Source organism: Ambystoma mexicanum, chromosome 6q, assembly GCF_040938575.1.
Source record: "Ambystoma mexicanum isolate Mex_15411 chromosome 6q, UKY_AmexF1_1, whole genome shotgun sequence".
NCBI lineage: Eukaryota > Metazoa > Chordata > Amphibia > Caudata > Ambystomatidae > Ambystoma > Ambystoma mexicanum.
The window spans coordinates 1287423396-1287435529 of NC_090937.1; positions in this window are offsets into that span (position 1 = coordinate 1287423396).

Consider the following 12134-nt stretch of genomic DNA (forward strand, 5'->3'; position numbering starts at 1 on the left):
AACTACTGTGAAATGTGAGGCATTCTTGGGGATGCTGCACAATATCGATGCAGAATTAGGGACCAAAGGGAACTCTTTTTGAATGACGTCATTGAGTGGGCGTAGGTATTGGATCATCCTCCATGCCCCGCCATTTGCTTTTTTAATCGGATAGATACAAGTATTACATGGCGAATTTGAGAGTACTATTATTCCTTGGGCCATTTAGCACTGATTGTTTCTTTTATCCCTTCCTCTGCTTCTCGGGACAGTGGGTACTGTTTTACCCTGGGCAGAATGGCCCCAGGTTTAAGTTTTATTTTGACTGGGGTAACTGCATGCAATAATCCCACGTCATGGGGGCCTGTAGTCCACAGATTACTGGGCACTAATTTCATATCATCATCAAAGAAGGAAGGCGGTGCCCCCACCACTGCCATCAGCTGTACTGGCACCTGCCTCTCTTGTATCATGTCGTCACAGGGTATTGCTTTTTCCATTATTATCTCACCGTCACTTTTAGAGTCTGAGAAAAGATCTTCGTCTGACAGATCCCGCAATGCAATGTTGGCATTGATGCACAACACTGTGCGCCATTCGCAGCTGTGTACATCCATTGCAATTACAGCTATTCTCTTAGCTGAGATTTGAACTGCATGTAAATCTAGGGACATCACTGTTCCTGGTACAATCTCCGGGCGTGCTATTGGTCGGAAGATGAATTCTGCTGGCACTCGCCATTCTAGTTTTTTCAACTCAGGTACTACTCGTGCCAATGTATTCAGTCCTTGAATAAACATATCGGGGTCCACCGGTATGCCACGCATTTCTGGTGCTGTTGCTTGTGCATGCACCACCAGCATTACGCGCAAAGGACAGATCCCTGGGGTGGAGCAAACTATCCCCCTCTCCATGAAGGAGTCATATTAAGCTTACTGAGAAGGTCCCTTCCGAGCAAGTTAATCGGGGACTGTTCGTAGTATAGTAGGGGTGCTCTCACTGTCTTACCCCCCCACTGTGACGTCTAAATCTTCTATGTAAGGAACTTCGACAACAGCCCCAGAGAACCCCTGCGTCTCCAATTTACAATTAGATAGCAGAAACCGTCCTTCACGTTATCATGATTTTTCAGCTCCCAAGTCCACCATAAATATGAACTGTTTATTCCCTATCTGCGCCCCTACCAATGGTTCCTCTGCTGCATTGTAGGTCGTAGATAGAACAGGACACACAAGTGCTCCCTGTGGGCTGTCCTATGCTGGATGTCTCATGTTCCCCCCTTGACTGAAGACATTCCCTGATACCACCGCCACTCCGCCATATGGGGCGGGTGCACCGTTAGCAGTTGTGGCGAAGGGGTTACCTTGTGTGTATTGCATGTGGTCGCGGTTTTGTGGATGCTGCTGTACATTGTGAGGGTGTTCTCTTCGCTGTTCTACATACCCCCACTCTGGCTGCCCTTGTGGTCCTCCCATGGGTAATCCATAGGGGTGCCCCGGGTGAGGATGACCACATTGTTCGGTATCTGGATACACATTGTTTGGTCTGCTTCTGGATTCTTGTGAAAAATGCCCCCATCTCCCACAATTCCAACAGTTCCCCTGTCCCCCCCTTGGATCTTGTCCTCCGTTTCCCCCGTATCCTTGACCACCCCGTCTGCAGCCCTTGTACCCACCTCGTCCTCCGCGGGGGGGCACACTCCTGCCACTGCGGACCTCTGTACTGCTCCTGTCCATTCCACTGTGGCTGCCCGTTGCCTGCTCAATTTGCTGCCATCCTCCCTTGTATTGCTACCAGCCCCTCCTCCTCGTCCCCCTCCCTTTCGTGGGGGAGCGCCGTCACAGCTGCAGCGACCTTCACTAGCTTCGTTTGTACTAACTTGGCCTCGTCTGCCAACCTTTTTTGGGCAATCTCTTTCTCCCTTTCTTTTATTCTTTTGCAGTGGTGTACTATTATGCTTTGTATTTCCGGCCACCTTTTTGCTTCAATCCCTGCGATTTTGTCAAGTGCTTTTTGTAATTTAGGGAGTCCTCTCTTTATTATAAAGTAAAATAAAGATGTTGACTGATACCAGGGCGTGCTCGTTTCGGCTCTCCACATCTCCTGCACCCGAAAAATGTAATCCATAGCATCCTCCCCATCATTCATTGTGCACTGCATTACTGATTGTAAATCTGGTGTGTCTGGAAATGTTTCTCTTAATGCATCCCATACCCTCGCGCGCACTGTGTTAAAAGATGCTCCATCATGGCGATCATAATCCAGTGTCACTCCCGGGAAGCCAGCCTTTGCCCACACTCTATCTGCCTGGTCACCCACTGCCAATACTAGCAGACTTTTGACATCTCCTAGTGGCACACCCGCAGTATTCTTTTCAAATGCATATATCCACTTACTTGCCCCTCCTGATAGCGGGGGCAATGATTTTAGCAAATTGGTTTTGTCCATCTGGGCCCAGGGTATATCATTTGGTCTCCCACCTCCCCTATGTATCAATGGGAGTTGCAGTTTGCCCTTTGTTGTCCTGCCAGTACTCCTTCAATCCTTTCTTTCCTAACGGTGCCATTCTTCCCATTCTATTTCTTAACCTCCCTGTCCATTCCTCTTCCATTGATCTTCCCAGAGATGGCCCTTCTCCTCTACCGGACCCTCCTCCCATTGCCACACTCAACCTCCCACTTTCCTGTTCATCGTCCTTAATATCGCACCATAATTCTTCCATGCCCCCGTTAGCCATTCCCTCATCACCTGTGTTTTCATCCATCTCTTGTGGCCCCAGTTCTATTATTCGAGTTGTCTCTTCCTGAATTCTGAACAGTATTTCCCCTTTCTTCCATCCCTCTTCAGATGACTTGTCAAGTGCCTGTGCTCTAGGTGTTTGCTCTGGTCTAACAACACTAGTTCCATTCTGCTCACATATATTTCTTATTCTGGATAACTCATCTCTTGCCATAGAGAGTCTGGAATCTAGGTCCTCTGTCAATTTTTCTATATCTACTGCAGGGGTACTTACTTGTCCGCGCTGTCTGGGGCACTCTTATAGTGGTGGTGCTGTTGGTCGTGGGGTGGCTGTGGACGCTGCAGTGGGCACTTATGTGGGATCACTATAACCTTCTGCTGGCACTGGTTTGTTTAGGAGGGGGTACAATTGTGTTACCTCGATCGATCCCTCTGTTTCTATCTCTTCCTTTCCTACTTCAGGTATGAGTAAGGGAGTATCAACTGTGGAGGGCAGGTTGGACACCGACTCCTTCCTTCTGAGGGGAGGCACTTCCTCAAATAAACTCCATAAATCTAGTATTTCTCTTCTATTATGAAACTGTTTTCCTTTATACTTCATGAATATGCATGTGGCTACCATATCTAGGACACTCTTATCAAACAATCCCCCTTCCGGCCATACTTGGGGTAGTCCTTCTCCCTTTAGTTCTATGACCCACTGATCGTGGTACTTTTTATATAGGCTCAGCATAACGAGGTAGATTTTTACAGATGTGGGCCAGGGGTGTTTCCGCTCCCATATTGTATTTTCAAGTTTTTTTTTTGTTGTTGTAACGCTCACCTGATTCCCGTAGAGGCGCCGGTCTTGACTGGGCGTATACCGTATCTGCAAAGGTGATGTGTAACACACGGCTGGCTCTTTGGGCTGGACCTCTGTGCACTGTATGTCTGACTTGAAGGGTAAGATGTCTGCAGATAGAAAATATGGGATTAAGGAACTGGGTTATTGAATGTCTCTCTCTTCTTCCCTTTCTCTTCTCCTGTAGAACCCCAAAGGTTAACGCTCTCACCTTAGGTAAGTGAACGCCGTGCTCTCCATCTGCCTCGGGGCAGGGTGCTGTAACCAGTTTCTTCACTGGATAAGGGGAGCAGGCCTCTTGACTTCAGAGGACTGCTGTCCGTCGTTTACTGCACGAACGGTAAGTTTCGAGTAATTCTAATGTCTTTAAAGTCTTTAGTAATGATGTTTCTTGTTTTGCAGGGTTCCGGCGATGGCGGATGACGGGCTGAAGTGAGTTGAAGATGGAGCCCGTGTGATGAATAGAAGCGCCTGGAAGCACGTAAGTAAGCGCTTGTTGCCTGCTTCACGATGCGCTCTAACTGTCTTTTTATTTTGCAGGTACAAGTTCGGAGCGGCTGCAGGGTGCCGGAATACCCACTGGGTTAGATGTGGAAAGGAGTAATGGCACGTGAGTATTAAAGTTCCCCAATGTCTTTAAACGCACCTTGTTTTGTCTTTCAGATGCGGGATGCAGCGCCGAAGGCCTCCGGAGCGTGTGAAGAGTTGGTAAGCTTTTGTCTTTCAGATGCCGGAATGCAGTGTGAAGACCTCCGGAGCGCACGAAGAGTAGGTAAGCCTTTGTCTTTCAGATGCCGGAATGCAGCGCGAGGCGTTGGTGACAGCCGATGGACCAGGTAAGTGAAGAGCTGTCACTGAAGACCGTAATGCTAACCTGTTCTTTCTTGTCTTTATAGGTGTTGCTGAAGACTGGATTCAGGATGGTAAGCCTTTTTCCTTAGGCCCAGGATCAGATGCAGAAGACACGATGAGCGTTCTGCTGCAGAGGATGCAGAATAACGCAAAGCAAGATTCATCCATCGGGTGTGGTTTAAATAGCCTCCTGTAGTGCTTAGGTGTCTCCTTCCACAGCCACGCCTAGGTAAGAAAAGAGTTCCTGCTTTCCAGAAGAGTTCCAGTGTTCTGAATCTAGGGAGTGGCTCCTGCCCCACCCAACAGGAAAAGTAGTTCCAAACAGAAGAGGATCAGAGGCTCAACTGGCAGGCAAGTAAGCAGCATGGTCTGCTGCAGGTAAGTCCACCCAAGCATTATGAGCCCGGCGCTTCCAGCGCTGGGACTGGGCATATTTATGAGCCTGGTGCCACTGGCGCCAGGACTGGGTCCAAAAGGTCCCAATTGGGACTGGTTGGCACTCGGAACCTGGGTTATGGATCTGCTTCCAAGGGAGTTGGGAAAACCCTGACCTTTTGGAAGCAGAGATCATGACAGTACCCCCCCTCAAGGCCCCTCCCAGACCGGGCTTCTCCGGGGGTTTTGGCTTGTCAGGAAATGTTCGGTGAAATCTTTTGATTAGGCGAGGAGCGTGGACATATTCAGCAGGTTCCCAGGATCTCTCTTGGGGGCCGTAGCCTTTCCAGTCAATTAGGTAAAATAGTTTAGATTTGGAGATCTTGGAGTCCAGAATGCTTTTGACTTCAAACTCGAGTTCTCCATCAACTAGGATGGGTTTTGGAGATTTAGTTAGTCGGGTTTGAGGTTGCACGGGTTTTAATAGAGAGACGTGGAAGACCGGATGTATCTTCATGTGCGGGGGCAAGTCCAACTTGACCGCTACTGGGTTTACTATGGTAGTGATGGAATAGGGACCAAGGTATCTTGGGTTGAATGTGCGTGGCCCTTTTAGAGGTAGATATTTGGTGGATAACCAGACTTGATCCCCTACTTGATATTGAGGGGCTTCCTTCCGATGTTGATCTGCTCCTTTCTTGTATTGTTCTTTAGCCCTTTGAAGGTGAGAAACAGCTTCCTTAAAGGCTTGGGTGATTGTAGAATGCAGGTAGTCTACTGCTGGTGTTTCAAGATCTTGGAGGGGATCCAACTCCGAGGTTCGAGGGTGACTGCCGTACAAAAGAAAAAACGGGGTTTTCCCAGTTCCCGAATGGACAGAGTTATTGTAGGCATATTCGGCTATCCAAAGGATGTCTTTCCAAGTTTTTTCAGTTTGTTGCAGCATGCAGCGTAAATACTGTTCCAGAGTTTGATTGGTCCTCTCGGTTTGTCCGTCGGTCTGAGGGTGGTGACCGACAGCAACTTCGCCAAAAATGAGAAATAAATTGACTACCTCGATCCGAAATTAGAACCGAAGGAAAACCGTGCAGTCGGACGATGTTTTCGAGAAATTCTCGGGCCAGAGTTGCTGCTGTTGGCAAGCCTTTGAGCTGAATGAAATGCGCCATCTTGGAGAATAAGTCCACGATTACTAGAATCGTATTGTATCCGGAGCATGGAGGTAGATCGGTGATGAAGTCCATAGAAAGCGTATGCCAAGGGCGAGGTGGGATGTCAATAGGGCGTAAGAGGCCTGCTGGTCTTTCCTTTTGACTCTTGTTTTGGGCGCATACTCCACAGGACATTATAAAGTCTCTGATATCTTTTTTCCAAGACGGCCACCAGAAGTAGCGCTTGATCTTTTCTGAGGTCTTGGCCATACCGGGATGTCCTTCCATTAAAGAATCGTGATAACAAGAGATTACTTTTTTCTGTAAATCTGTGCTGGGTAGGTATAATCGTTCTTGGAAATACAATAAGTTGTCCTTTACTGCAAAGTCCTTTCCCTGCAGATGCCAATTCTGTATGTCTGCTGGAGTTACAAGTTGCCTGGCCTTATCCTTAACTTCCTCTATGGATTCCGTGGCGATTACACCCAGAATTCTTTGTTCGGGAATGATTGGTACAGGTTTAGGGTTGATCAAGTGTTCTTCCACTCCCATCCGAGAAAGGGCATCAGCTTTACCGTTCTTTGTACCAGGTCGATAGGTAATTATGAAGTCAAACTCGGCAAAGAATAATGCCCAACGGAGTTGTCTAGAGGATTGGGCTTTTGCGGTTTTCAAATATTGCAGGTTTCGGTGATCCGTAATCACAGTAACGGTGTGTCGGGCCCCCAGCAGATAATGCCGCCAAGCCTTAAAGGCACACTTGATAGCCAGAAGTTCCTTTCAGTAATCGTGTAATTGATTTCAGGAGGCGAGAATTTGCGGGACCAAAATGCCACGGGATGCAACTGATTGGTTACCAGGTCCTTTTGTGATAGAACTGCCCCCATGGCAAGGCTTGAAGCATCAGTTTCCACGATGTAGGGGAGTTCGGGGCGAGGGTGTTTTAAGATTGGTGCAGAGATAAATTTAGTCTTCAAATCCTGGAAAGCTTGTTCCGCCTCGGTAGACCATTCAAAACGTTTGTTTTTCTTTAACAAGGCAGTGATGGGCTGGACTATTCGAGAGAATTCGGGGATAAACCTGCGGTAAAAGTTAGCGAAGCCTAACATGCTTTGCACACCTTTTACGGAGGATGGTGATGGCCATTTGAGAACTGCATCGACCTTCTTTGAATCCATACGCACTCCGCCAGGTGATAATATGAATCCCAAGAATTCAACTTCAGTTACGTTGAAAACACTTTTCCAACTTAGCGAAAAGTTTATGTTGACGCAATCTTTCGAGGACAATTTTCACGTGTTTCCGATGTTCAGATTCCGATGAAGAATAAACGAGGATGTCGTCAATGTAAACAACAACACACACATCTATGAGCTCTCTGAGGACATCGTTCATAAAATATTGAAAGGCGGCCGGGGCATTGCAAAGTCCGAAGGGCATGACCTGATATTCAAATAGTCCATACTTGGTGCGGAAGGCCGTCTTCCATTCATCGCCCTCTTTTACTCGTACCAAGTGGTAAGCTCCTCTAAGATCCAGCTTTGTATATATGCATGCTTTTCTGACTTGGTCCAGGAGTTCAGGGATCAAAGGTAACGGATATCTATTCTTAACGGTGATCTGGTTCAGGGAGCGATAATCTATACAAGTTCTAAGGTCTCCTTCCTTTTTTGGAACGAAGAACAAAGCTGAAGAAGCAGGGGACTTGGAAGGACGAATAAACCCATTTGCCAGGTATTGATCCAGGTATTGTCGAAGGTGAAGGTTCTCAGGCTCAGTGAGGGCATAAATTCTACTACAAGGAGGAGTAGATCCAGGTATCAGGTCTATCTGGCAGTCATAAGACCTATGAGGAGGTAGAGAGTTAGCCTGATCCTTCCGGAAAACATCTTGGTATTCTAGGTATTCGGGAGGTAACTGGGGAGTCTCTGAAGAAATTGCTGCCAGTGCAACACCAGGTGGAGGGTGACAAGTAGAGACACATTCTGGAAACTGGACCGTTCTTGCTCACCAATCGATCAGAGGATTGTGTTTCTCTAACCAAGGTATTCCTAGAATAATCTGAAACTGAGGGGCCTTGATCACATCGAACACGATCTTCTCATGGTGTCCATCTTGACTTACTAGCGTCACCTCTTGAGTGGTATGCGTTACTGGCCCGGAGGCTATCTCCGTACCATACACCGTAGTAATGACGTCCTTTACAGCCTTGGGACAAAGAGTTAGATTCATCCTCAAAACCATTTCATGATCCACATAATTGCCGATGGCACCGCTGTCGACGTAAGCTTCAATTGCATGTAATCGATCCGGATTATCAGGGCTAATGAGGACCATAGGTATCACGAAATGCGAGGTCACGGAACTGGTTTTCACGCTCGGCAAGAGGACCTCTATTCTTGTCGGGCAAGGTCGTTTCCCTGCTCAGAGTTTGTAACTTTGGTAACTGCAGCTCCTACTGCCTTCTTGGCAGGTTTCACCGGACAGTCTCGAAGAAAGTGCCCTGAGTTTCCGCAATAGAGGCATAATTGCAACTGTTTTCTCCTTTCCCGCTCCTTTTGTGTTAGAGGACCTTTCAGACCCCCTATTTGCATGGGTTCCCCGGGGTCTACTCCTTTGGAAGGAGTTGGCGGTTTGGAAAATACTCGAGCATCAAACTTGGAACGATCAGCCTTCCTGTTCTGCAGTCTGTGATCTATTTGAACGACTAAGTCTATATAGTCCGAACAATCTTGTGGGGGATTCACTACTTGGGCTAACCGATCTTTGAGCTCTCCACGTAGACCTCTATAAAACAGCGTAATCCTTTTGTCCTCAGGCCATTGAGTTTCCACTATCAGTCTGTTGAAAGACGCAATATAAGCCAAAAGGTCTTGATTACCTTGTCGCAACGAAAGAAGCTCATTGTCCAAGGCCTGCCCCTGTGAATGTCTTGCGAACAGTTTTTCCATACTGAGCTGAAAAGCTTGAAAATCATGGAGGACCGGATCATCTTGATTTACTAGAGGGATCGACCAGTCTGCCGCATTGCCACTAAGGTACGAAAGCACGAAAGCTACTTTAGCTTGATCAGTTGGAAAGGCTGCTGGCCGGCATAAGAAATGCAACCGGCACTGATTGATAAATACTGCAAACCTCTTTGGGTCACCAGAAAATCGTTCGGGCGGAGCCAGAGGTACATTCCCAGGTAGGTTGATCTGCACTGGATTCATAGAGGATGTAGAAGGAAGATTTCCCCCAGATGCGGGTAACGGGGTCTGTCCGGCTTGTGACTGTAGCAATTGTCTAGCGAGATCATCTGTTCGCTCCTTGGAAATAATCAGTTCCCTTCTTAGAGCGTTCGTTTCCTGACGGGCTGCATGCACTCCTGCCCTTAGTTCCCCAAGTAACTGGGCTAGCTGGTCGGTATCCGAGGTTTCCATAGCGCCTGGACGGGAGTTTTGTGGTAGGCTTTGCGTTCTGTAACGCTCACCTGATTCCCGTAGAGGCGCCGGTCTTGACTGGGCGTATACCGTATCTGCAAAGGTGATGTGTAACACACGGCTGGCTCTTTGGGCTGGACCTCTGTGCACTGTATGTCTGACTTGAAGGGTAAGATGTCTGCAGATAGAAAATATGGGATTAAGGAACTGGGTTATTGAATGTCTCTCTCTTCTTCCCTTTCTCTTCTCCTGTAGAACCCCAAAGGTTAACGCTCTCACCTTAGGTAAGTGAACGCCGTGCTCTCCATCTGCCTCGGGGCAGGGTGCTGTAACCAGTTTCTTCACTGGATAAGGGGAGCAGGCCTCTTGACTTCAGAGGACTGCTGTCCGTCGTTTACTGCACGAACGGTAAGTTTCGAGTAATTCTAATGTCTTTAAAGTCTTTAGTAATGATGTTTCTTGTTTTGCAGGGTTCCGGCGATGGCGGATGACGGGCTGAAGTGAGTTGAAGATGGAGCCCGTGTGATGAATAGAAGCGCCTGGAAGCACGTAAGTAAGCGCTTGTTGCCTGCTTCACGATGCGCTCTAACTGTCTTTTTATTTTGCAGGTACAAGTTCGGAGCGGCTGCAGGGTGCCGGAATACCCACTGGGTTAGATGTGGAAAGGAGTAATGGCACGTGAGTATTAAAGTTCCCCAATGTCTTTAAACGCACCTTGTTGTGTCTTTCAGATGCGGGATGCAGCGCCGAAGGCCTCCGGAGCGTGTGAAGAGTTGGTAAGTTTTTGTCTTTCAGATGCCGGAATGCAGTGTGAAGACCTCCGGAGCGCACGAAGAGTAGGTAAGCCTTTGTCTTTCAGATGCCGGAATGCAGCGCGAGGCGTTGGTGACAGCCGATGGACCAGGTAAGTGAAGAGCTGTCACTGAAGACCGTAATGCTAACCTGTTCTTTCTTGTCTTTATAGGTGTTGCTGAAGACTGGATTCAGGATGGTAAGCCTTTTTCCTTAGGCCCAGGATCAGATGCAGAAGACACGATGAGCGTTCTGCTGCAGAGGATGCAGAATAACGCAAAGCAAGATTCATCCATCGGGTGTGGTTTAAATAGCCTCCTGTAGTGCTTAGGTGTCTCCTTCCACAGCCACGCCTAGGTAAGAAAAGAGTTCCTGCTTTCCAGAAGAGTTCCAGTGTTCTGAATCTAGGGAGTGGCTCCTGCCCCACCCAACAGGAAAAGTAGTTCCAAACAGAAGAGGATCAGAGGCTCAACTGGCAGGCAAGTAAGCAGCATGGTCTGCTGCAGGTAAGTCCACCCAAGCATTATGAGCCCGGCGCTTCCAGCGCTGGGACTGGGCATATTTATGAGCCTGGTGCCACTGGCGCCAGGACTGGGTCCAAAAGGTCCCAATTGGGACTGGTTGGCACTCGGAACCTGGGTTATGGATCTGCTTCCAAGGGAGTTGGGAAAACCCTGACCTTTTGGAAGCAGAGATCATGACAGTTGTACTAGTTTGTATCTGACACTGTAGTATGAGTGTGTGCGTGGCTCCTACCTTAAACAATTCTTAGGCATACGCAAAAAGAAACACTTGCTCACACTATTTCTACCTTCAGATCAAAAACATTTGCTCACAATAGTATTACCTTTAGATCTTACCGGGTCACACTTACGATGACCATACCATAGAGCTGTACAATATCATCAATTCAACATCATTTCTTTGCACTTCATTAAAACGTTGTTAACTTAACATATGCCACATGGGACAGACACTTAACAGACTTTTGACATACAATGCATAACATTTACCCCTCCCTTTTTCCCTTGCCCTGTACTTCTCTCCCTGATAAGGTCCTCTTTCCCTGTATTATCAACTGTCCCCAGACTTTTTAAAACCTTTTTATCTTTTGCTCAACACTAAGGTACCCTGACTAGAGTGGAAAGAGAAAGAAAAAGAAAGTAGCAGTTTCTAACGTATACACCGTGTCTCCCTATTTTCAGACACTTCTATTTTATTCTCCACTTTTTGACTTATTCCCAGTACTAGTTGAGATAGCACTACGTGGCGACGCCTTCTACCCCCTTGCAGAGCTAGGGTCCCGTCTTTTATTTTCTCTTATTGTTAGGCAAAAACCTGTGCAGTTCCCTCTGGGACCACTGCAAAAGATTTAGGACTACAGGTGTTTGGCAGTAAACCCACTTGGTAGCAGTCTGTACCACACAGATTCACTTGGTAGCTGTGGCTGAGCAGTCAGACTTCCCTCAAGAAGAGTTAGGCAGTATACAGAGTATTCACAATAGGTCAAGAGAACACAGTAGAACAAGGAAACGCTGACCAGGGCTTGGTGTAAACGAGATATAATTATTTATTTAAAACCACATCTAGAAAAACACACAGGCACTAATAGTAAGCAATTCAAAAACACGGTCACTAAAAGATATACACTCCCTTAAAAGAATAAGGTAAGTATGATCAGTGAACTGCGCCAATTTTACAAATAATACATCAAACAATTGAATTATATTTTGAATTCCATTCCACAGCCTGACACATGTTTCGAGCAAAGCTCTTCTTCTGAGGCCAAAAACCTCATCCAAGGTGAGTAATCAATAGTGCGGATAATTCTAGGGAACAATTCCATAACTTAATATTGAATGCAATTGCAATTGACTAATTATGGCAGACAGCCTTCCGGCAACAAACTGTATCCAAGGGAGAAGGATTGTATCCATGGTTCTCCCTTGGATACAGTTTGTTGGCGGAAGGCTGTCCGCCATA